The following is a 22756-nucleotide window of genomic DNA, read 5'->3' as shown; positions in this document are numbered from 1 at the left end:
CGAGGCCCTTGGCAGGGTGGTCATGGTGAGACACCCTGCCTTGCCTTGGCTTCCACGGTTCTCCTCTTACCTCTCTGGCTGTTCTTTCAGCATCTCTTCTTCTTCCCCACTTTGGAGCCTCTTGGGGTCTTGCCCCCATATTTGTGTGGGCCAGCAGTCAGACAGCATCCGTTGGCGGGGTTAATTCAGAGGGAAGCACTCCACCTCCTAAGTCATCAGCATTGCCTGCCCGCAGCAGCTGACTTCCCTTGGGAGTCTCCTACTCCAGTGTTGACTAGGTTTGCTCCTGTTTAGCTGTGTAAGATCACAGGCAGGGTAGCGCAGCTAGGGACTGTGAGTGTGGGGGTGGGGGAATTGGTGCAGCAGGGCAGGGAGTTGAGGGGGCCTGACTGGGAAATAAACAGCTCTCTTCCCCTCTGCTGCTCTGACTTTTAAAACCTCTTCTGTGCGTAGCCTTCAGCACGTGTCACTCTTCGCCCACACAGCCCCAAAGATAAAAGCAAGTCGTCCAGATCATATTGAAAAGCCATTTCTCTGCTTTCAGAGACTGATAAATTAAAAGCTCCTTGGCCTCGGAGTGCAAGGAAGTTTCCCCCCACAATAGCTCAGATCACATTAAAGCATTGACAAGCAGCCACTTTGTGCTTCACTTAAAAATTAGCCAGGAGCAAAAATGTTTCTTAGGGTGGAGGAGGAAACTGCCTTTAATTGGAACTTGCTCCATGCTGCACTGCTGTTGACAATTAGTTTTCAATTAGCAGTTCTCTAGGTTTGGGTTCAGCTCTAAAAGACAGTCTGTGAAGCGAAAATCAAAACTTTTGGCCTATCTCGTAGACATTCAACTGGATTCAATTTTCCCATTATTGAATTTAAAAATAACAGTGCTTTGTTTTTCACTAGCATTCTTCCCACTAGGACTGTGAAGCTTTTTACAACCCTCAGCCAATTTAAGCCTCACAAATACCTCTTTGAGATAGGTAAAGAATATAGATAAACATTCGGATTACTTAACCTGCACCGACAGTGAATCCACTTCTGAGGTAGAAAGTGCAGCTTTTCAACCACTCACAGCAACACTGCACAACTGTTTAGGATAGGAAGTGAAGGAATGACTGAAACTGCAGGAGGAGCGTAATGAGGCCAAATCTGTGTGGACTCAGGCCATGTCTACACTACAGCGGCTACAGCGTCACCATTATGGCATTGCTGCTGTAGTGCTATAATATAGATTTCCACACACCCCCCCGCCCCCACTTGACAGAAGGGTTTTTTCTGTCGATGTAGGTAACCCACCTCTCCAAGAGGCAGTAGCTAGGTCAGTGAAAGAGTTTTTCCATCAACCTTGCTGATTCCACAGTGCGGGTTAGGATAGAGTTTCCATTGGTCCTTCAATCTCCATCCAGGCAGATTTTTGAAATACGAACAAATGTCCCTGATTTTTCCTTGCTCGTCCTTTTTCCAATGTTGACTTTTGTAGAACGGCCATTCCCGACGTGCCCTAATAGCGACGTGCATGTTTACTGGTTTGCTACCCCTACGTCTGTGCCGCCTTCAGAGCTGGGCGGCTGGAGAGTGGCGGCTGCTGGTTGGCCACCCAGCTCTGAAGGCAGCGCCGCTGCCAGGAGCAGCGCAGAAGTAAGGGTGGCCTGGTGTTGACTATTGAGTTGCAGAAAGGGATCCTGCTGGTACAATGCAAAATATGTGCCTGAAGTTATAATCAACCACTGCTGAGAAAGATACGTTCTACAGAGAAATATGCATGAGCACAGCAGGAAGAAGCGCAGTAGGAAAGGACTGACTGCAAGTGAAAAGGTCCATTTAAATTTGATATACATTTATTTTTGAGGCCATTACACGTGTTGTTCATAAATATTAGATATTCAAAGTAGAAAGAATCTGTCCCCTCTCCAACTCTCCCTCCCGCCGGCAGTGTCCTCTACTTGGGAACGTGATATATGGTAACCCTAGGTTAGGTCAACCTGTGTCACATGGGGATGAAATTTTTTAGAGCCCTGAGTGACATAACTAGGTTGACATAAGTTTTAGGTGGAGACAAGACCTCAGTTATATATTGAATCATAATATTATAAGATTGGAAGGGATCTTGAGAAGTCTTCTAGTCTAGTCCCCTGCACTCATGGCAGGACTAAATATTATCGAGACCATCCCTGACAGGTATTTGTCTAACCTGCTCTTAAAAAATCTCCAATGATGGAGATTCCACAACCTCCCTAGGTAATTTATTCCAGTTCTTAACTACCATGACAGTTAGGAAGTTTTTTCCTAATGTCCAACCTAAGCCACCCTTGTTCTTGTCCTATCCTCAGAGGTTAAGGAGAACAATTTTTTCCCCTCTTCCTTGTAGCAACCTTTTATGTACTTGAAAACTTATGTCCCCTCTGTCTTCTCTTCTTCAGACTAAACAAACCCAATTTTTTCAAACCTCCCCCATAGGTCATGTTTTCTAGACCTTTAATCATTTTTGTTGCTCTTCTCTGGACTCTCCAGTTCATCCACATCTTTCCTGAAATGTGATGCCCAGAACTGGACACAATACTCCAGTTAAGGCCTAATCAGTGGGGAGTAGAGAGGAAGAATTACTTCTCATGTCTTGCTTACAACACTGCTGCTAATACATCCCAGAATGATGTTCACTTTTTTTTTTTTTTTTTTTTTTTGCAACAGTGTTACACCGTTGGGTCATATTTAGCTTGTGATCCACTATGACCCCCAGATCCCTTTCCCAGTACTCCTTCCTACGCAGTCATTTCCCATTGTGTATGTGTGCAACTGATTTGTTACTTCCTAAATGAAGTACTATGCATTTATTTTTTCTTGAATTTCATTCTATTTACTTCAGACCATTTCTCCAATTTGTCCAAAACATTTTGAATTATAATCCTATCCTCCAGAGCACTTGCAACCCCTCATAGCTTGGTATCATCCACAAACTTTATAAGTGTACTCTCTGTGCCATTATCTAAATCATTGATGAAGATATTGAATGGAACTGGATCCAGACCTGATCCCCGCAGGACCCCACTTGATATGTCCTTCAGCTTGACTGAACCACTGATAACTACTCTCTGGGAACGGTTTTCCAACCAGTTATGCACCTACCTTATAGTAGCTCCATCTAGGTTGTATTTCCCTAGTTTGTTTATGAGACGGTCATGTGAGACAGTATCAAAAGCCTTACTAAAGTCAAGATATACCACATCTACCTCTTCCTCCCCTCATCCGCAAGGCTTGTTAGCCTGTCAAAGAAAGCTATTAGGTTGGTTTGACACTCTTTGTTCTTGGCAAATCCATGCTGACTGTTACTTATCACTGTATTATCTTCTAGGTTTTTGAAAATTGATTGCTTAATTATTTGTTCCATTATCTTTCTGGGTACTGAAATTAAGATCACTGGTCTGGAATTTCCTGGGATGTCCTTATTCCCCTTTTTATAGATGGACACTGTATTTGCCCTTTTCTAGTGCTCTGGGATCTCTCCCATCTTCCAAGACTTTTCAAAGATAATCACTCATGGCTCAGATATTTCTTTAGTCAGCTTCTTGAGTATTCTAGGATGTATTGTGAATGTAATTGTCTAATCTAAATATTAGAGTGGGGATTTGGCCAGGACTCTGTGATTAGCACCTTCATCTCTTGTAGAAAGGAGCACGCAATTTTTTTAAAGAGTCTTTAATCTCTCTGTGCCTCAATTTCCCCATCTCTATGTAACCCATGCCTGCTGGATGTGGTGCTCTGTCCCCCTCTAGTGGCACCTAGACCAGCTAGAGATTAATGAGTCTGCTACATCCTTAACTAAGAGCCACATGGCTTTTAGCTCATGCAGTAGAGACTCATACACTAAGCTTCAGAAGTCCCAGGTTCGAGGCCGCCCACCGATGACTGGGGTCTGTTGATGTTGCATATACATTTTGGAAACTAATAATTACCTGCTTCACATGGTTTTGTGAGGCTTAAATAATATATGGAAATCTCTTTGGCAGGCAGATAGGCGGAAGATGATATAGAAGAGCACAAAATTGTTGTCCTTCACTACAGTGTTAATGCTACAGGAGCACAGTTGGAGGGGTTACCACTAGCCAGGCAGTGGCTGATAAGGCTTTTCACATAAGGTAAGTCCACTGTAGCACCACTGACTTCAAAGGAGCGATGCCGATGGAGCCGGGCCTGTAACCTTCCTGTTGAAGGAGATCCAAGCAGCCACTGGCTTCCTTTTGAAATCTTGCTGACATTTATTATCAAAGAGAAATGGAAGCAAAGCCCAATTTCTTGGCTGAATCCCCCGTTCAGAGACGCTGATTGGTGAGATGTAGCTGAGCCTTTCTTAATCTCATCTGCAGCTCCGAGAGGGAACAGACCAGTTCTTTCGCAGCCGGCAGAGGCCTTTCATAAAACAAGCGGGAGCTTCTCTTTCATCAGGCTAGATCTGACTGCTGAAAGCGAAAGCCGTTTAAGAAGACAGTTTGCCTCCAATCTTTCCTCCTTTCCTGTCCCCCATCAACTCACCCACACAATACAAGCAGGTGCCTATTTTTAGTTTATAACTGTGTGAGCCAACGGCACCCCTCTTGCAACGCAATGGACTTCAGCGGAGATGAATTTGGCCCCGGCACAACAACGCATGTCCAGGGCCGAGACCAAAGCTGTGCGGCTGAGCGGTGCCAGTGCAAGCTGTCGGTGTAGCACAGGGCTCGAGCGATAACTTGATCTGCAATAATCCGGTTATCAGGCAGGGACAGTCAGACCCACTGGCTTTTTGCTTAAAGTGTTTTTTCTTCTCTCCACCATCCCAGCCTGCTGCCAGCCCTCACCCGCATCACTGCTGCTAATCCTGATGGAAGTGACTGGACTTGGCCCAGTGGCAGGCTTTCCGCTGTCCAGCGTGTCCGCTCTGGTTCCTGCAGCGTCAAGGACTGTCAGACTCGGGCTCAATTTACTGCAGGGCTCAAAGGTCAGAAACTCTTGCCGTAGGGGCCACCTGAGATGATGCTTCCTCCCAAGGAAGGCTTGTGGAGGAGGGGGCAGGATTCCTACAGATCCCTCCCTCTACTGCCAGAGGGACCCCTATAGCCACAGAGCTGGGGGCCAGATTTGCCCCTCTGTGGACAGGACACTTGGACTGGGACTCAGGAGACTTGCGTTCCTTTCCCAGTGTTGCCAATAACCTTCTGTGTGCTCAGGACCCAAGCCCTGATCCAAACTTTTGCACTTTAGACTCCTCTCTATATTGGCAATGGCCCAAACTGGCAGCCCTCAATTGCAACATTCCCACACTTTGATAGGCGTTCAACCCCAAATTCTTACTCTTCTGCCTATGTTATCTCGAGTTTTCAGGAAAAAACAATGTGGTGCATGAAACGACCCCCAAACAGGGGGTAGTACTTTGGCAGTAATAGAATCATGTATTTATATGCCGCACCTTTTATCCAGAATACTGTGAGGATGGGAATGCTTTGTGTAACCCACTCACCTTCTGGGTGTGGTGTTCAGGCCCATCTAGTGGCACCAAGACCACGGAGGGAGAGGGAGGTAAAATGAGTCGGCTCTACAGCCTTAGCTAAGAGCCAGTTGGCTTTTAGCTCCCGTGGTAGAGGCTCCTGCACTAAGCTCCACGGATCCCAGATTCGATCCCGCCCGCCGACAACCAGGGTCTGTTGGCATTCCACTTGCACTTATAAAATACCTTTCATTCAAGCTCCCCTGAGCACCTTGCATGTATTAGTAAAGCTGGCTTCCAAAAACCCCTTACCAGATCGGAAATATCACCACCACCTTCTTTAGAGATCGGGGGGTGGGGGAACGGAGGCAGAAAGCTTAAGGTCACATGGCTGAGTGTTGGAGGTAGAAAGAGAATGAGGGAGTGGTCGGGGGGGGGGGGGGTGGGAATAGTCTGTGATCATGTAACTAAAGACACATCATAATGCATATGCACCAGGGGGGCAAACGCAGGTTGCAAGGGCAATCTTAATTCTGGCATTTTGAATGCTTGACTCTGTAACCTTAAAGGGTTTGGCAGGTTTTGAATGTAATTTTCTAATTAAAAAAACAGAAAACTGAAATTCCAATAAGTAGAACCATATTGACGCCCCCCTCCCCCCCCCCCATGGATCGTTACCAGGGTTCAGACCTATAGCTCCACAACACAGACCTCTGCCACTTAGAATCATAGAATATCAGGGTTGGAAGGGACCTCAGGAGGTCATCTAGTCCAACCCCCTGCTCAAAGCAGGACCAATCCCCAATTTTTGCCCCAGATCCCTAAATGGCCTCCTCAAGGATTGAACTTACAACCCAGGGTTTAGCAGGCCAAAGCTCAAACCACTGAGGTAGCAACAGCAGGCTGTTAACATCTGCGTGGAGCAGGGAACAGATACGCACTTTACCAGTGGGTCTCTCAGATATTTGCTGGCAGCAGGGGAATGCTGAGACTCGGGTGTTCTCCTGGGTCCCTTCCAGATTCTGGAGGGACTGTGCTGTAGTGGGTGGTAGGCCCTTTGCCCTCAGCTTGTGACAATCCCATTCTCCTCCTTTCCAGTCACTGCCTGCTGTGTTCTGTATTCCTGTCCAACCTCTGGAGCCTGCATCACTTCCCCTCTCCCCACCTTGCTCCTATTTTCTGGCTGTCCTCATCTCCCCACTTCCTCCCACCTCTACACTTCCTCCCACCTCTCTCCTCCATGGGCAGCTGGAGCACTTAGCGCACAGGAGAGACATGGAACTGCTCTAAGTTGTGATGCCCAGTTCCACACCAGCCCCCGCAGCAACCAGGAGAAGCAATTGCATGGAAAGTCCTCGTCCATTCCTTGCAGCCTTGAGATGGAGCATGCTCAGTGCAGATAGAATCTTCAGCGACTTAAGCTTCTAAACTCTGACAAGTCTCTCCTGAGCATGTGTGAACTGTGATTTCCCCCCCCCCCCGCCCGAGGCTCACACCTTGGCAAAACTGGGGAGAATTTTCACAGAAAAACCAAAAGGCACCTCCCTGACACTGGGGGCATGAGCTTCTCAATGAAATCATGGAGATGTAAGAGCTTCTCCGTGAAATATTGTTGGAAGTTTTTTTTCTGTGGGCGAAACAGTGTATTTTCCCCTAATCTTGATCTCAGAAAAAGCTGAATCATTTTAGCTAAAACTTAAAAAAAAAAAGAAAAAAAAATCACTGGGGCAGATTGCATGGAAAATTTTAGACCAAACAGGTAAAATCTGGCAAAGTTGATAAGCAACTAAAACCAGGGTCTTCTAAGGGAAAGCATTGGGCACCCTTAACTGTGGGCATTGATACCAGCTCTGCCTATTGGTATGGTAGAATGTAGGAGCCCTCATCAAGGATAAGACGAGAAACACAAAAGCCTCCGAATGCTCACAGTCTAGCGTCAGGCAGGAAGCCAGCGTGGGATGAACCAGATAAATGGGACGGGGGGCGGGGCGGGTGTTGCGAGGTGGTGTCAGATTGCTACATGCCACCTTCTCACTGTGCCTTCAGCTTAGCAGCGATGCCTCTCGAGTAGTTCAGTCTCTACCCCATCCACCTGGCCTCTTTGCTGATACTGCCACCAAAGATACAAATCAGGGTGGTGGTTTTTGCAACATGGACATTAGTCTAATGTAAAATGGGCCACGACCCATTTCATATAAGCAGAGGCAATGCATCAGGGGGGTATACGGGGTCACATGTCCCTCCCCCCCACCCCAGATTTGGTGCTTAGTTTGTGCTGAGCACGCTCTGCCCTCACTCAGTCCCTCCTCCCCCCACTGTCGGCCGGCACGGGTCGTCTCTGCACATCAGCCCCAGAATAGGCTTCTGATGCGGAGAGCTGCTGATCCTTGATCACTCTGGGCTTAATTCAAGACTGTGACCTAAAGGCCAAAGGCCCCGTATGCCATTAGCTTGAACCAACCAGCTTCCCAGTGCTGCAGAGTTGTTCCCACTTTGTCAATGATTCAAGGATGGGAAGGAACCTATCATTTTGGCAACTTTCACTTGTGTCCGTGAGGCCACAGGGCAGAGATCATAGGGGGGAAAGGGATTTTTTTTTTTTTTTGGTCTTGATTGTGGCTCCCTCCAACCATTGTGGGAGCCCAAGGGGAAACATGTCGTTAGCTTTCCTCCACCTGAACCTTTTGAAGTTTGTCTAAAAGGCAGCTGCAGTTGGACTAGAGCCTATTGGATTTGGAGCAGGATACATGGAAAACCTACGGCCTGGGTTATACTGGAAGTCAAACTAGAAGATCAAAGGGGCATTCTGGCCTATGAATTTAGTCCAGAGCCTCTGCTACTCATGGCTAATGAGTCAGAGCATGTGACTTGGAATCAGGTCTCCTGGGGCCTGATTCCAGACCTTCCCACTGTCCCAGGTTTCACAGGACTGTCTAGCTTTGGACTGTCCCCCAGAACCCTCTGTACCAGCTGAAGTGACCATCTCCCTCCTTCGGGGCTACCCAGCTGGAAGCAGTTTGTCCAGGGTTCCCTGTTTGATGGAGCCCCCAAACTGAGTGGTGGTGTGATCTGGCGCACAGGGTCGCAGTGCCACTCGGATTTGTCCGGCCCTGCTCCCCCGTCTCCAAACCTATGTGGCGCTGCATCCTGCGCCAGCCAAGTGAAATGTTGGGAGGTACGTGACTCTCCTTTGTCCCACACCTCACACGGGTGTGAGCAATTACGCAAAGAGGTGCTCGAATGCGATTGGATCAGAGCGGTAGCATTGGCACCCACGTTGCAGTGGTGTAAATGATTGCACAAGGTGCAGGGTAAAGCAGAGCCTGGCTCCCGGTTTCTGTCCCAACCAGTGCCACTGAATTGCGTGTGACATTGAGACAATTGCTCAGCCTCTCTGTGCCTCAGTTTCCTCAAAAGGGCTAAGGCTTAACTAGCTCGCAGGTGTTGCATGGCTTAATGAATACCTGCAAAGCCCTGGCATGAAACGTGCTTTAAGATCAAAGACGAATGATCTGGTTGGCTTTGATCTACTTCGTGCTTTGACCACAGATGTGAAATGTGGCTGGGTGCTTCTGAAACTGAAATTCCTGCCCGTGACCTTGAGAGCCTCGCTGAGTGCTCCGCCTTTTAGGCGCTAACCTGCTTTCCCCGCACCCCGCCCCCAGTAAGTAGGCTTGATTGGATGCAGCTGTCACGGACCCTCTCGCTTTCCTGAGAGTTTCAGTGCAGGTTATGCTTTTCTCCAACCGGAAAAAAATAAATCTGATTTGGATTTAGTTTCAATCTCCTGACACAATGGAAGGTGGGAATGAGACGACTGCTAGTTTAAGGGCCTTTGAGAGAGGTATTTATAGCCAAAGAGCACAGTGTAGGTGAGAGACACACATTTGGGAAACTAGGGCCCTGATCCTGCAAAAACCTAGACAGACGCTAATGTAACCGTTGTGCCTACTAGGGAGATCTCTCTTTAAGAGACCCATTGGAGAGAAGTAGGAGTGAGTTGTGTCTGGGTCACTGTTGCTAGGCAGATTTAGCACTCCACATCCCGAAGCTTCGGGAATTGGGTGTGGTAGTTTTGGGTCTGCTCCACTAGGTTCCCTGTGGCTGGGGTCAGACCCCATGAGGGTCAGCAGTCAGGGCAGCTGCTTTGCAGAAGGCCATGTGCCTGTGTGGGCTGGGAGACGCTGAGCCCAGGAGCGGGAAGCAGGCTGGTGTCCCTAACGCTGAAGCATTTTGCAGTGATACTGTTAACCCTGTAGCCGGGAAGCCTGGGCAATGCTAATTATAGCCAGGGGAAATCGGGAGGGGAAAATAACTTCTTCTGATTTAATTGTATGCTTTGAATGAGGTTTTGATTTTACCCAAACTGTAGTAGTTACATTGTCTCAGCTAGTCTGAGTCACCGACTCTTCTTTAACCGCAGTAATGGGGAACGAGTCATTTCTAGTTTGCTAGTCTCGGTTTTGTATTTTCTTGTAACAAGGTTTTCTTTAAATCGGTACACGGAACGGAGTGGTGGGTTAATCAGTTCGCTGGCTGGCTGGCAGTGATTTCGGCACAGGAAGAGTCTGCCTGGATTCCAGCTGAAGAGCCCTACAAGCAAGGGGAGGTTGGGGGTTTTTAGGCACTGGAGGAGGGCCGTGAAGTGAACTCTAGCCCACCCAAAGGTTACACTAAGTTTCACTTATGTGACTAGTTCTCTTGAAGTCAATGGCTCTCTCGTGTGTGTAAAGTGAAGCATGTGCCTAAGTGTTTGCACAATCATAGCTTCAAAGACAACTATATTTCACTGTACCTAAATCTCACACCTACACACAAATCTCGTACCTATATATCGTAGGCAGAGCCCTGCGTGTCTCACACATGTGAAGTAACTAGAAATAAAACCCAAAAGAACATAAAAAACGACATACAATGAAAAACTCACCCCACAGCAGCGGCTCCTGTCCCACGGAGGTGGGCCTGGCTCCCTACTGCAGGTCTTGTGGTCACAGCACCACTCACTCAAATTTGCCCCAGCCACCTCTCTGTCATCAAGATGGCGGGGCAGCTGGGTCAGACCCAAGAGGCACTGTGACCCTGTGTGCTAGGTCACAACGCCCGGAGCAGGGAGCCAGTCCCAGTCCTGTGGGACAGGAGCTGCCACTGTGGGGTGAGTGTGGGGCAGGCTCGCTCTGCAACAACTCCCCCCGGACCTCCACCAGGGGCAGGACCCAATCCTCCCCTCTCAGAGCCTCCCCTCTCCTCTGGGAGCAGGACCTGATTTCCCCATGTCCATAGGGCCTCCCACCCCTGGGGTCAGGACCTGATCCTCCCACGCAGGGCCTCCCACCCCCCAGGGGAGGCGGGGTTAGTGGAAGGAGTTGGGGATCAGCAGTATTGCCAAGTGCAAATGTTCAAAACTCATGAGTCAGGCTCATCAAAAATCATCAGATTATGTAAAAATGATAGTTTTGGGGTTCTTTTTATTTGTCTTCTGCTTTTGAGCCTTCAGGGTGCACTGGGGTCACATTTTTGAAGCTTTCTGCACAGCCACAAGGGCTAGAAACTTTTTTTTCTCTTCAAGAATGAAGGGTGAAAGCATCCCATCTCCACTTGCCTCCAGGAGCCGGGGCTTTAAGGAAAACAAGAATTATCATGAGACTCATGACAAAGTCATGAAAGTTGTCAACACTGGGAGGGAGGGTATGTAAGAATGGATAAAGGGGGGATTCCTGGCACTAAACTGGGGATCTGGGATGCTGGGGCTCAATGGGAGAGGGGAAATACTTAACAAGTGTTTCAATACCATGGAATAATGCCTAATAAAATGGTGCAGTATAGATAAACTTCCCCGTCGATGCCCGTCTGTTCATTGCATGCTTCCTGTGCATGGAGCTGGGTTCTGTGCCATGCAGGGATGCAGGACTCTTGCATACCACTCCCGTTATAAAAAGGTCTGCAGCCACAGAACTGGATGTTGGATTTGCCTCTCTAGAAGCCAGCAGACCTGGGTTTTAACCCCAGCTCTCCCACTGACCTCGATTTCCCCATCTGCGGGATGAAGATAATGACACTCGCCCTCTTTTGTGAAGCATTTTGAGCTCTGTGGATGAAAAGCTTCATCTCAAGGGCTCAGTATGGTTATTACTTCAAAAACCCTGCCATGTTTAAATAGCAGAGCCCACGTGCATAGTAATGAGAGGAAACTGCCCTAGCAAATAGTCCCAGCTCTTAGTTGATGATAAGAGTAAAATGCTGTTCTTTGCTAGCCACCATGTGAAACCCAGACAAAGGGGAACTGTACAGATATAAGTGCTCATGAAAACTGCTCCTTAAATGAGTTCTGGTAGCAAACGGCATAGTAGCCTGCAGCCCACAATGTCTCCCAAGGATGTTAATCTTCTCATTACAGTCTGATTCAAACTCTCTAACTTTTTTATTGTTTTATTATTTTGGTCCCTAAAGGTCAATCGGAATTGCTGCCAGTTTGGTGGGCAATTTATTTTATGGGCTACAATAACATTTAAATGGACCATAAAGACAAAACAAGAGGCTCAGTGTCTGAACATGTCTGGAGGCCATTTGTGTCTTTGGTAAGAAAGGCTTTGCTATTCCAGCCCCCTCCAGTCTCCTCACTTTAATATGTTATCAGCCAGCCTAGCAGGAGATAAAGTGCAGCTTTGTCTTTGAAGTGTGTGAGGGGGCTGGGGGGGGGGATGATGGCTGGTTGGTTTGCTGCCCTCTGGAAAGGAATTACTTTGTTCAGTCAGCCTTCGAGAATGTGCCATTAAGGTTACATACGGTTAGAAATGTTAATACTTAATATTGACCTTGCTATTCCTTGTACTTTTCATTTCTCACTGCATTGCAAGTGCGGGGAGTTCTGGGGGTCAGAGCGGGGGTCTGGGCATTAGCACTGCCGCGGGCTATTCCCAGTGGTGCCAGGTTTGGAGACTCACCGTCGAGTAGTACCTTGCTCTGTGAATAAAGCCATCCGACTCGGTGGAGCCATTTGTGGACTAAAGTGTTACTCTCCAGGAGTAAGGGCGACAGAATCTGGCCTCGAACCTTAATTTACCCTTTGTGAAATTGGCGTTGTCTTGATCCACCCCACAGTGGTGGTGCAAGGCGGAGGTAGCACTAGTAATGAGCTTTATTATTGCTGCAGATTGATAGTGATTGCACTGAAGGCACCATTCAAGGAGAGCTCTAGCGATTAGCGCAGGGGTTCTCAAACTCTTTTTTGCTGGCCTCCCCTTTGAAACTATTTTAGGCTGTGTTGACCCCCCCCCCCCCCCGCCCCTTCTATGCCACCCTTATTTCTCCGCTGCTGGTGGTGGTGGTGCTGTCTTCAGCTCTGGGCACCCAGCCAGCAGCCACCACTCTCCAGCCAGCCCGCTCTGAAGGCAGCGCAGAAGTGAGGGTGGCAATACCACGCCCCCCCTTGCAATCCCCTTTTGGGGACCCCCCCGTTTGCAAAACACTGGATTAGAGTGTTATCCTGGGACTTTGGCTATGTGGGTTCATTTCTCTGCCCCTGGGTGACCTTGGGTAAGTCACTTTAGCCCAGATCCTCAAAGGTATCCAGGTGCCCAACTCCCAGGGGTTTCAGGATCTGGGACTTAGCTTCTCTGTGCTTCGCTGGGGGCTGCCGGCACGCCCCAGGCTCACAGGGTATTGTGCAGTCAAGAGTGGCACTGCGGGCCATGTTAGTTCCCGACACAGACAGGAGCCTGTATGCTGCTTTTTGCACTTTGGGCATCATTTTAAAACGGCCACACAGCAAAACCAATCCCCAGCAGCACTCGCTCGGGGGGACTTCCCCCACCCATCCCCCATCAATAACTGCCCTGTCGGGCCCCACCCTCTTCAGTCACGTGGGCAGAAAATGGCCCTGCAGCAGGTGGGGAAAGTCAGCAGTCCTGGACCATTCTGAGCCAATTGCAGAAGCTTGTTCTAAAGCTGAGGGCACCTCACACAGAAGGCTCCGCAGCCCAGGTGCCGACTTTCAGCTTTCCCCGGGGGTGCTTCACCCCCACTTCTTCCCCCCCCACTTCACCCTCTCCCCCAAAGCTCCGCCCAACCCCTTCCTGCCCCCACTCTGCCCTTGCCCCCGAGCACGCCTTGCCCTCGCTCCGCCTTCCTGCTCCCCGCTCCTCCCTGTCCCCCCAGTGCCTCCTGCCCACCGCTGAACAGCAGATCAGTAGCTGGTGGGAAGAGCGGGAGGAGCTGATTGGAGGGGTCCACCAATCAGCTGATTGGCGGGTGCCTGCTGATGGGTGCTGAGCACCCACTATTTATTTCTGTGGGTGCTTCAGCCCCGGAGCACCCACAGAGTCGGCGCTTAGGCTTGCAGCACACCCCTCTCTGTTAACTCCAGCACCTCTGCTGAGCGCTGACTGCAGCTGCAGGGTAATGAATGCTTGGGTAACCCAGGCTAACGGTTTGTTTCCCTCTAGTGACTAGACCACACAGAGAGATTTCCAAACTCCTGAGCCTGGTCCTTTAGCTCAAGCAAAATTCATGCTCTTAGGTCCCACATTCAGTCCCAGCAGCTGATCCTTCCAGGAGTGTAATTATGTAACCCACTGCTTAGTGTGTGCCATGCCCTCTATGACCCACAAAAGGTCTGTAGAGAGCTAGCCTTTCAGCTGGGGAGGCCAATGGATTAATATCCCTTGGATTGCCCAAGATGGCGGCTGCTATAATTACATATGTGAAGTGCTCTGAGATTGTTGCTATTTACACAGTGTCGTAAGTGTGTGTGGTGTCTATAGGCTAAAAAAATATGTGTCTGATCTATGCTAAATCAGACAAGTGAGGGCAAATAAGGAAAGGGGGCTGTGGGAGAAGCAGCGTCCAGTGGAGGGCAACACAAACGATGGGGGGCTGGAGCACATGACTTATGAGGAGAGGCTGAGGGAACTGGGATTGTTTAGTCTGCGGAAGAGAAGGCTGAGGGGGGATTTGATAGCTGCTTTCAACTTCCTGAAAGGGGGTTCCAAAGAGGATGGATCTAGACTGTTCTCAGTGGTAGCAGATGACAGAACGAGGAGTAATGGTCTCAAGTTGCAGTGGGGGAGGTTTAGGTTGGATATTAGGAAAAACTTTTTCACTTGGAGGGTGGTGAAGCACTGGAATGCGTTACCTAGGGAGGTGGTGGGATCTCCTTCCTTTGAGGTTTTTAAGGTCAGGCTTGACAAAGCCCTGGCTGGGATAATTTAGTTGGGGATTGGTCCTGCTTTGAGCAGGGGGTTAGACTAGATGACGTCCTGAGGTCCCTTCCAACCCTGATATTCCATGATTACAAGGGTGTAAGATCATGAGATGTGTTTAATGTACAAATGCATCCAGTTATCTCCTATCAGGATATTTTCATTATGATCAATATAATATTGGTTTCCTTTGTTTAACATTCTAGGGTTGGTATCCAGAATGAGTGGGTGAAGGTGACAGGGATAAGAAGCTTGCAAAGCCAAATGTAAGTATTAGAACTGGTCCACAGTTACAATTAAATATTGTTCTCTTTGGAGCCAGGACAGCCCCATGGTTAAAGGAGCTGTGAGGTGTGGGGTCTGTTCCTGGCCTGGTCATTAACTCACTGTGTGGTTTGCACGTTGATTGACTCAATTTGTGCATCTGCAAGAATATTGCAGTTCCTCTGTACAAAGTCAGGCCAGGGCTGCTCCTGTATCTCTGAGATTTCTACTGCCCTGACTTTGCTGCCAGTAAAAGTTTGTTTTTAATGTGCCTTAAGCTCGAGATAATGGCAAACAACGGAGCAAAAGTTCTAGCACCAGTCAATGAGCTCGAATCTGTCAACCTGTGGGCGGACTAGACAATTTAATGATGGCTGCTAATGCATCACTACACAACAGCGAAGGTTGTTTCATCAGATCCGTGTTAGGCTCCCTGATTTTAAGGAACTGAGACCCAGAATTTGCTCTGAGCTGAAACTAACGCTGCTCACGTCATGGTTTCCTTTACAGGACACGTTTGTGTGTGTGGGCACTCGGCCATTGACTGACATTGACAGTGTTTATTCGAGCATCCTTCACCCAGGAGCACAGGGCACTAGGCAAACTCTCTTTTTGTTCAAACAGTAGCAGCGGGTGTTGTTTTTACAGCACCCAAAAGTGGACAACGTGTAGCCCACGCCGGGATCTGGCTCCCACTTCAGTGGCTAGCCTGCATAAGAGGGCTGAGTCTGTTAACTGCTTCCCCTCAACAAGCTTAGTCCTTTAGCTCAAAGGATAAAGGCTGGTGCTCAGGTTCCAGCCCTGTTGTTGGCCCAAAAGCGTAAGTTACGCAGGCGTTTTACTGAAACAAATAGAAATACCTGGCCCCTGCTTCCCAGAGCTGCCAATCTCCCCTGAGATGTGATGAGTGAGGGTAATAAACGGGAGGGGAGGTTTTGATGGTGAGGCAGGTTTTCCACCTCTTTTGGACACTTCCCAGGAGCAGTGGCCAAGCTTTGGGCATGGCAGGAGGACTGGGAGATACACTATGGTCACCCCCAGCCTCGTGCCAGGGCTTTACCCCCACACTGTTGGGCCACCTTTTCCCTCATTCTGAAAGATGTTCTGACTTAGATCAGATATGGAGAGAGCCAGTCCAAATTGCCACCTGTCTCTCCCCTCTGGGGTAACCCCTGAAACCCAAACCTGTGTTACCTGCTATTGCCTTCCTCCAGTCTCAATGGCCTCCTCCCCCTTTCCTCTAAGGCCAGGTCTACAGACCTATATTAATATAACTACCTTGGCTTAGGGGTGCGAAAAATCCACACCCCTGGGAGACGTCGTTACCTTCTCTGTAAGCATTACAGCGGGACAGCACTGTAGCTGAAGACAGCAAGCCTTAAAAGTCCAGCTTAGCCAGCCAGGACAGATCTAACCTTGGAGCACTTTGCTCGGTCCAGCATGGCAAATTAAAAACAAGTTCCAACAAGCCAGCTCTCAGTTGCAAAACAAGAACTTATCCCTCCCAGACGGACCGAGAGAAGTCAGAATATTTAAGCCTGGTGTTTCCCAGAGAGTGGGTGAGTTAAATCCAAGATGGCTAACAGACAGAAGCTGCATTTTCTCTTCTCTCTGGGTGGCGTGACAGCCACCCTCTCCGCTGACATACTGGGGACTGAACCAGGGACCTTGAAGCAGGAACTGCTATAGATTGAGCTGAAGAGCCAACTCTCTTTAGCCAGGGATTGTAAAAACCTCATACCGTCGTGGAGCAGCACAGAGGGTCCCTGTAGCACACACTCACCAGTGAGTTACATTGTGCATTTGTCTTGAGAAAAAACAGGATCGAACTTTGGCAGCAAAATCTATGACCTACCACCTGAAATTGACTTTTCCCCCCAAACAGGGACCTTTAACCCCATTTCAGAGACTGTCAGACTAGTCTATGTGGGTTGCAGAGCTTCTAGACAAGGGATTGTCTCTTACTATGGATACCTACAATGCCTGGCACAGGCCCCTGATCTCAGTTGGGGCCTATAGGTGCTACTGGGGTACAAATAATAATTACTACACCCGCTCCCCCAACAAGCTTCAGTCTCAAAAATCAAAGGACACTACAACTGTATCCACCTCTCCAGGGGAGCCAGACCTCTGCCAAGCTTCTGACTTAGAATTTGCATTTTACAAGGGCAAATCTCCCTGCTCTGTGCAAGTAACAGGCCTAAATAGGTCACCCTGTTCTCCACTTGCTTTTAGAGCCGTGGCTGTTCAAGTCACTTCACTTCAGCAGCAGCTTCTCATCAGGATGCCATCGCGACTGGCCTTCCGTGAAGCGTTCCCTGATCTTCCTTCTTCCATGGGCGATCTTCTGATCAGAAAAGCTCTTGGGAGAGAAATCAAAGAAGGCAGATGAATTCTGTCTTATTTAAGTGTGGAAAGATTTGGATTCAGGTCAGATCGCGTCCTCTATCACACACCCAGCCCCAGAGTGTGAGCTGGGTTGGCTTGTGTTCTGAATAGGGGCCAGAGACAGGCTGGAAAATGACAACTTGTTTTATTCAGAGGGAGAGATTAGTTTGACTCGGAGCAAACTGGGGACACTCTAATCAAGATGAGGGCACCACTCAGATATACTGCTATAAAATAATGCTCAGCTTCTCCTTGACTGGGCTGTTAAAGTGACCTCATGGAATGGGAAACTGAGGCAGGCCACAGCAGAGCCACACTCAGCTGCAAGGAGGGTGCTCAGGAGGTAAGAAGGCCTTTTAAAGGCTCGCGTAATTTAGGTTTGGGCCAGGCAGCTCCAATTAGGTTGAAAGTTTGGCGCCTCATTAATCTGGCAGGTTGAGTTGCATGCAATGATTTCACAGAGACAAAGGATTGTTAAATTGTATCCCAGGTTGAAACGGGCAATGAGCAAATCAGCAATTTGGTCCGGGCTAACACCCAAAAATTTGCATGCTGACTCGACCCATCTGAGCCTCTGGTGTCTGCAGATCTCTCTTAAATAACATTTCGTGCAGCATTTCTGCTTGCAATCCCAGCCAGAAACAAGCAGCACAGAAAAGCATACAGTCGCATTCAATCCCTGCAGAAGGCCCATCCAGAGATGTGCTTGCTTTTGTCAAGGGCAAATTCCAGACTTCTTTGCACCTCTCAGGTAAGGCTCTAATGTACTGGCTTTTTGTAAGTGATGTTGCCATCTAGTGGCCAGCCTACAGAGAGGCTGGGGCATTTATAGTTTTCCTTTTGTGCAATAGCAATCAGCCATTGACCTCAATGGAGCTGTATCTACGCACGCTGATTGAGGAGCTGACCCTTAGAGCTGAAGGATTTAGGTTCCAAGCCTCACTCTGTGTGTGAAAAGAACAGGAGTACTTGTGGCATCTTAGAGAGTAACAAATTTATTAGAGCATAAGCTTTTGTGGGCTACAGCCCACTTCATCGATGCATAGAATGGAACATATAGTAAGAAGATATATATATATCTATATATATATATATATATATATATATATCTATATATATATATATATATATATATACATACAGAGAACATGAAAAGGTGGAGTAAGAGGCTAATTAATTAAGATGAGCAATTATCAGCAGGAGAAAAAAAACCTTTGTAGTGATAATCAAGATGGCCCATTTAGACAGTTGACAAGAAGGTGGGAGGATACTTAACATGGGAAAATAGATTCAATACGTGTAATGACCCAGCCACTCCCAGTTTCTATTCACACCCAAGTTAAGGGTATCTAGTTTGCATATTAATTCAAGCTCAGCAGTTTCTCGTTGGTGTCTGTTTTTGAAGCTTTTCTGTTGCAAAATTGCCACCTTTAAATCTGTTACTGAGTGGCCAGAGAAGTTGAAGTGTTCTCCTACCGGTTTTTGAGTGTTATGATTCCTGATGTCAGATTTGTGTCCATTTATTCTTTTGCATAGAGACTGGTCAAACCGGAGAATGTACATGGCAGAGGGGCATTGCTGGCATTGTGTGGGAGACTTTTTTTTTCTGTTGGTTGCAGCGCAAATGCTTGATGATCAGTTTGACCCTAAACATGTGAGCTAGACTCATGAGCCTGGTAGGTAAGGCAAAGGATTCTCTGACCCACTTCAGAGCACTGGTCCATATGTAAGTATGGTGTTACCAGCAGGGAACCAGTATGTAGAATTGATTAAGAGACCTGGAAGGTTTTGACAAAAGGGAAGGAGCTGGGATTTCCATTGGTGGACACCTCTTACCTGACCTCAGATACGCTGATGACAATGATGCTCCTTTGCTACAACTGCCAATGAAATGCAATGAAATGCAATGCAAATGAAATGCAATGAATGCAATGCAAATGAAATGCAACTAAAAAATAGTGAGTGAGGAAATGGACTATCTGTGACCATGGCAAAAATGAACCACATGCATGTTGACACAGAAAACAAAGACAGGATGCAAGCAGACTCCATGATTAACAGGCAAGTTGTAGATGAATTCAATTATCTGAGATCATACATATCCACCCAAGGAGGCTCTTCCACAGAAATTGGAAGAAGACTAGGGATGGCTCGATCAGCCATAGACTCCCTTAGGAAAGTCTGGGAAAACTGTGGCATCTCAAAATGTACAAAGGTTCAACGGGTACAAGGCTCATTATTTTTCCACAGTGACGTATGGATGCAACATGTGGGAAATCCATGCTGCTGATAAGAAAATGGAAGCCTTTGAGATGTGGTGCTGGTGAGGACTCTTGCATATCTCCTGACGGAAAATAAGATGAATACCTACGTGTGATGGGGTGAGCTCCCCACACTAGCCCTGCAAGAGCTGAGTTGGGCCAGGTGGGCCCAATCAGCTAATTAGGCTGCAAACTGAGGAGCTTTAGGTTGGAGGCAACTGGTTGGAGAGAGACTTACCTCTGCAGGAACAGACAGGGCCTATAAAGCCAGGTAGTGGGCTACAGACTGGAGTGTTGCTGAGAAAGGGCAGTCATTCCCTGGGAGGAGTGTTTTGGGGCTGCTTGGAAAGGCTGCAGGAAGGCAGGCAGCAGTTACTCCTTGGGAAGAGGGTTTTTGGAGGTGGTACGAACCAGAGAGTACAAAGCAGTCCAGGGAAGGAGCAGTGAGGGCAGAGAGAGGAAGCCCAGAGCTGCTGAGCTGAGGGTCCATGGACTAGAATCCAGAGTAGAGCGCAGGCCCAGGTTCCCCTACCAGACACTGAGCAAATGGGCAGACTGCCTAGGACAGTTGATGGACTGAACCCTGGAAGGGGGAACACTGAGTGACCTAGCCAGAGGTCTAAGTCACAAAAAGGATGCTGTGGGTCCTGGAGAAAGAGGAGCTGCAGACCAGAGTCAGAGCGATGGCATGCAAACAGTGGACGGGGGCATTAGTCTTGAAAACTTTTATCCCAAAGTGACCAGGAGGAGGCCCCAGCGCAGTGGTGAGTGGAGCACCCCACGACACTACGTTAGAAATATTTTTGGAGAAGCAGACCCTGCTGTGGGAAATCAACAGGCATAAACTCATGTACTTTGGTCACATCAGGCATGGAGATGGAAATAACCTTGAGAAAGTGAACATGGCAGAAATGGTGGTGGGTCATTGTAGCAGGGGACAAGCAGCAAGGAGACGGATAGATGGTGTGCAGCAGATCAGTGGGAGGCCAGCTGAGGAATGCTTGAAGCTAGCAATGGATGGAGAAGGGTTCTGAAAACTATGCTATGATGACACCAAAATTCAGACATGAATAAATGGACTTTACTTACTTACTTGGCTCAAAGGCCAAGGATGGAGATGTTGCAGTGAAATGATCTGCGCTTAATCTTTTCTGTGCTCTACAGTGTGACCCTGTCTTGTGTTGGCCATTTGACATTATGAAACATTTTGATTACTTTCTAAAATTCTGAGATTTTGGCTTCTCGTCCTGATTTGGGACAAAAATCAAATTTCAGAAATCTCGGGATCACAGAATCTCAGGGTTGGAAGGGACTCCAGGAGGACATCTCGTTCAACCCCCTGCTCAAAGCAGGACCAATCCCCAATTTTTGCCCCAGATCCCTAAATGGCCCCCTCAAGGATTGAGCTCACAACCCTGGGTTTAGCAGGCTAATGCTCAAACCACTGAGCTATCCCTCCCCACAGGATGGAAATTCTGTTTTTTGGTGAGCCGAAATTGAAACCTTCAAGTCAATATATCGCTGGTGTAAGGTGCCAGACAGGACAAGTGCATCTCAGGCAACGACGGGGCAAACTCTGGCCACATCCCAGCCTGCCTTATCCTAACCTGGATGGATAAGCCACTGAGGGAAGTTCAGTCCCCCGGGCTCCCTCAGTCCTTGGACTCTCTACTGAGATTACCAGCGAGCAAAGGGGACTAATGAGTATCGGTTGTGTTGAACCTCTCTCTTCTTCCTAACTGAAGGCACCTCTGCTGGAAGGTTCTCTGTCTTCTTGTGATTAAACAATTCCGAAAGTGCACAGCACCACCTGACTGTATCTACCTCATTTGTAGTGGGCTGGGTGTGGGAGGATCCATTTTAAAAGCCCATTTTCAGAGCGGCTGGCATGGTCACTGTTCCCTGAAATTGACATCTGAGGTATGTCTACATCGCAATTTAAGCCCAGGGTTAATCGTACACAAGTAAGCAGATCCTGGGCTTGTTAACCTAGGCTTGAGTGTCTACACTTATTTGTAACCCCAGGTTAAGAATTGTTGAACTTTAGATCCCAACTTGGGTCTCCAGTGTCTACACTGTGTTACGCAGGCCTGAGTCCAACCACCGATATCCCAGTCTTCCCAATGCCCTTCCAAAATGAGGCCGCTCTAGCCCTTTATTTGTGGTGCCATGTGGGAAAACTTGGCTGTCCACCGAACTTGACTGTCCAGAGGACAAAGAAAGCCAGCCTGTGGGATTGTGGAATACTTCTGGCAGACTCGTAGAGCACGAATCTAGTGGTGCTGCGTCTACATTGCAAAGCGACAGGGTTCACTCTCAGACCCTCCCCTCCCATGGGGTCCTGGGACCCAGCCCTGGGTTAATGCAATTTGTGTGTAGATGAAAGGAGGATTAGGCTTGAGAAGCCACAAACTAATTCCCACAGCATCCTAATTAGGCAGGTGTTGTTATCCCTTCTGTAAAATGGAGACACTGAAGCACACAGTCCACTAGATTCAATTTGCAGGGCACTTTTTAAGACGTTCACAGGTGATGAATGTTTACAGGTGCTGGAAGGGAAAACTGGCAGGCAGAAGAACAAGAGGCAGAAAAAGATCTTGGATGTGGTATCCTGGGTGGATCAAAAACTATTTATCCCCAGCGGGATTAGCAGACAGCTGTAGAATGGGCTACCATGGTTGCAAATCTCCAGGAATGGAGATGCCACATAAGAAGAAATCACCCAGTCCTACAATCAGTCCACTAGATGTTGCTGCCCCTGGACCCCTCAGGCTGGATTTTTTAAAGGTATGTAGGTGCCTAAAGATGCAGACAGGCACCTAGTGGGATTTTGCAAAGCATCTCTGTTTCCCATCTGTAAAATGGGGTAATAACCCTTTCTTTCCTTCACTCTGTCTTGTCTGTTACAACCATAAGATCTGTGTTTGTTTGTGTGATGTTTGTACAGCATCTAGCACATTTGTGGGCCCCTGATCATAATTGGAGTTTATAGGTAGTACTGCAAAAAATATAATAATAGTTAATCCTAAGTATATTGCAACTTTAATACTGGAAATGGCCATAAGATGGCAGCAGATTCAAAGCTTGGGAATTCATAGAATATCAGGATTGGAAGGGACCTCAGGAGGTCATCTAGTCCAACCCCCTGCTCAAAGCAGGACCAATCCCCAATTTTTGCCCCAGATCCCTAA

At 48.1% G+C, this 22756-nt stretch overlaps 1 long non-coding RNA gene across 1 annotated transcript in view; it reads left to right on the top strand.

Moving 5' to 3' along the window:
- The window catches only part of LOC141986018 (uncharacterized), a 120695-nt gene extending 98408 nt beyond the window's left edge, over positions 1-22287 (top strand). Inside the window, exons 4-6 of the long non-coding RNA XR_012639104.1 lie at positions 4812-4969; positions 14859-14918; positions 22112-22287. This is a non-coding gene — a long non-coding RNA (uncharacterized LOC141986018). The remainder of the gene's footprint in view (positions 1-4811; positions 4970-14858; positions 14919-22111) is intronic.
- The last annotated feature ends 469 nt before the right edge of the window (positions 22288-22756 follow it).

The sequence above is a fragment of the Natator depressus genome, chromosome 4 (assembly GCF_965152275.1).
Source record: "Natator depressus isolate rNatDep1 chromosome 4, rNatDep2.hap1, whole genome shotgun sequence".
Lineage (NCBI taxonomy): Eukaryota > Metazoa > Chordata > Testudines > Cheloniidae > Natator > Natator depressus.
Note: the sequence above shows the minus strand (reverse complement) of the source record. Positions and strands in the feature narration are given on the sequence as shown.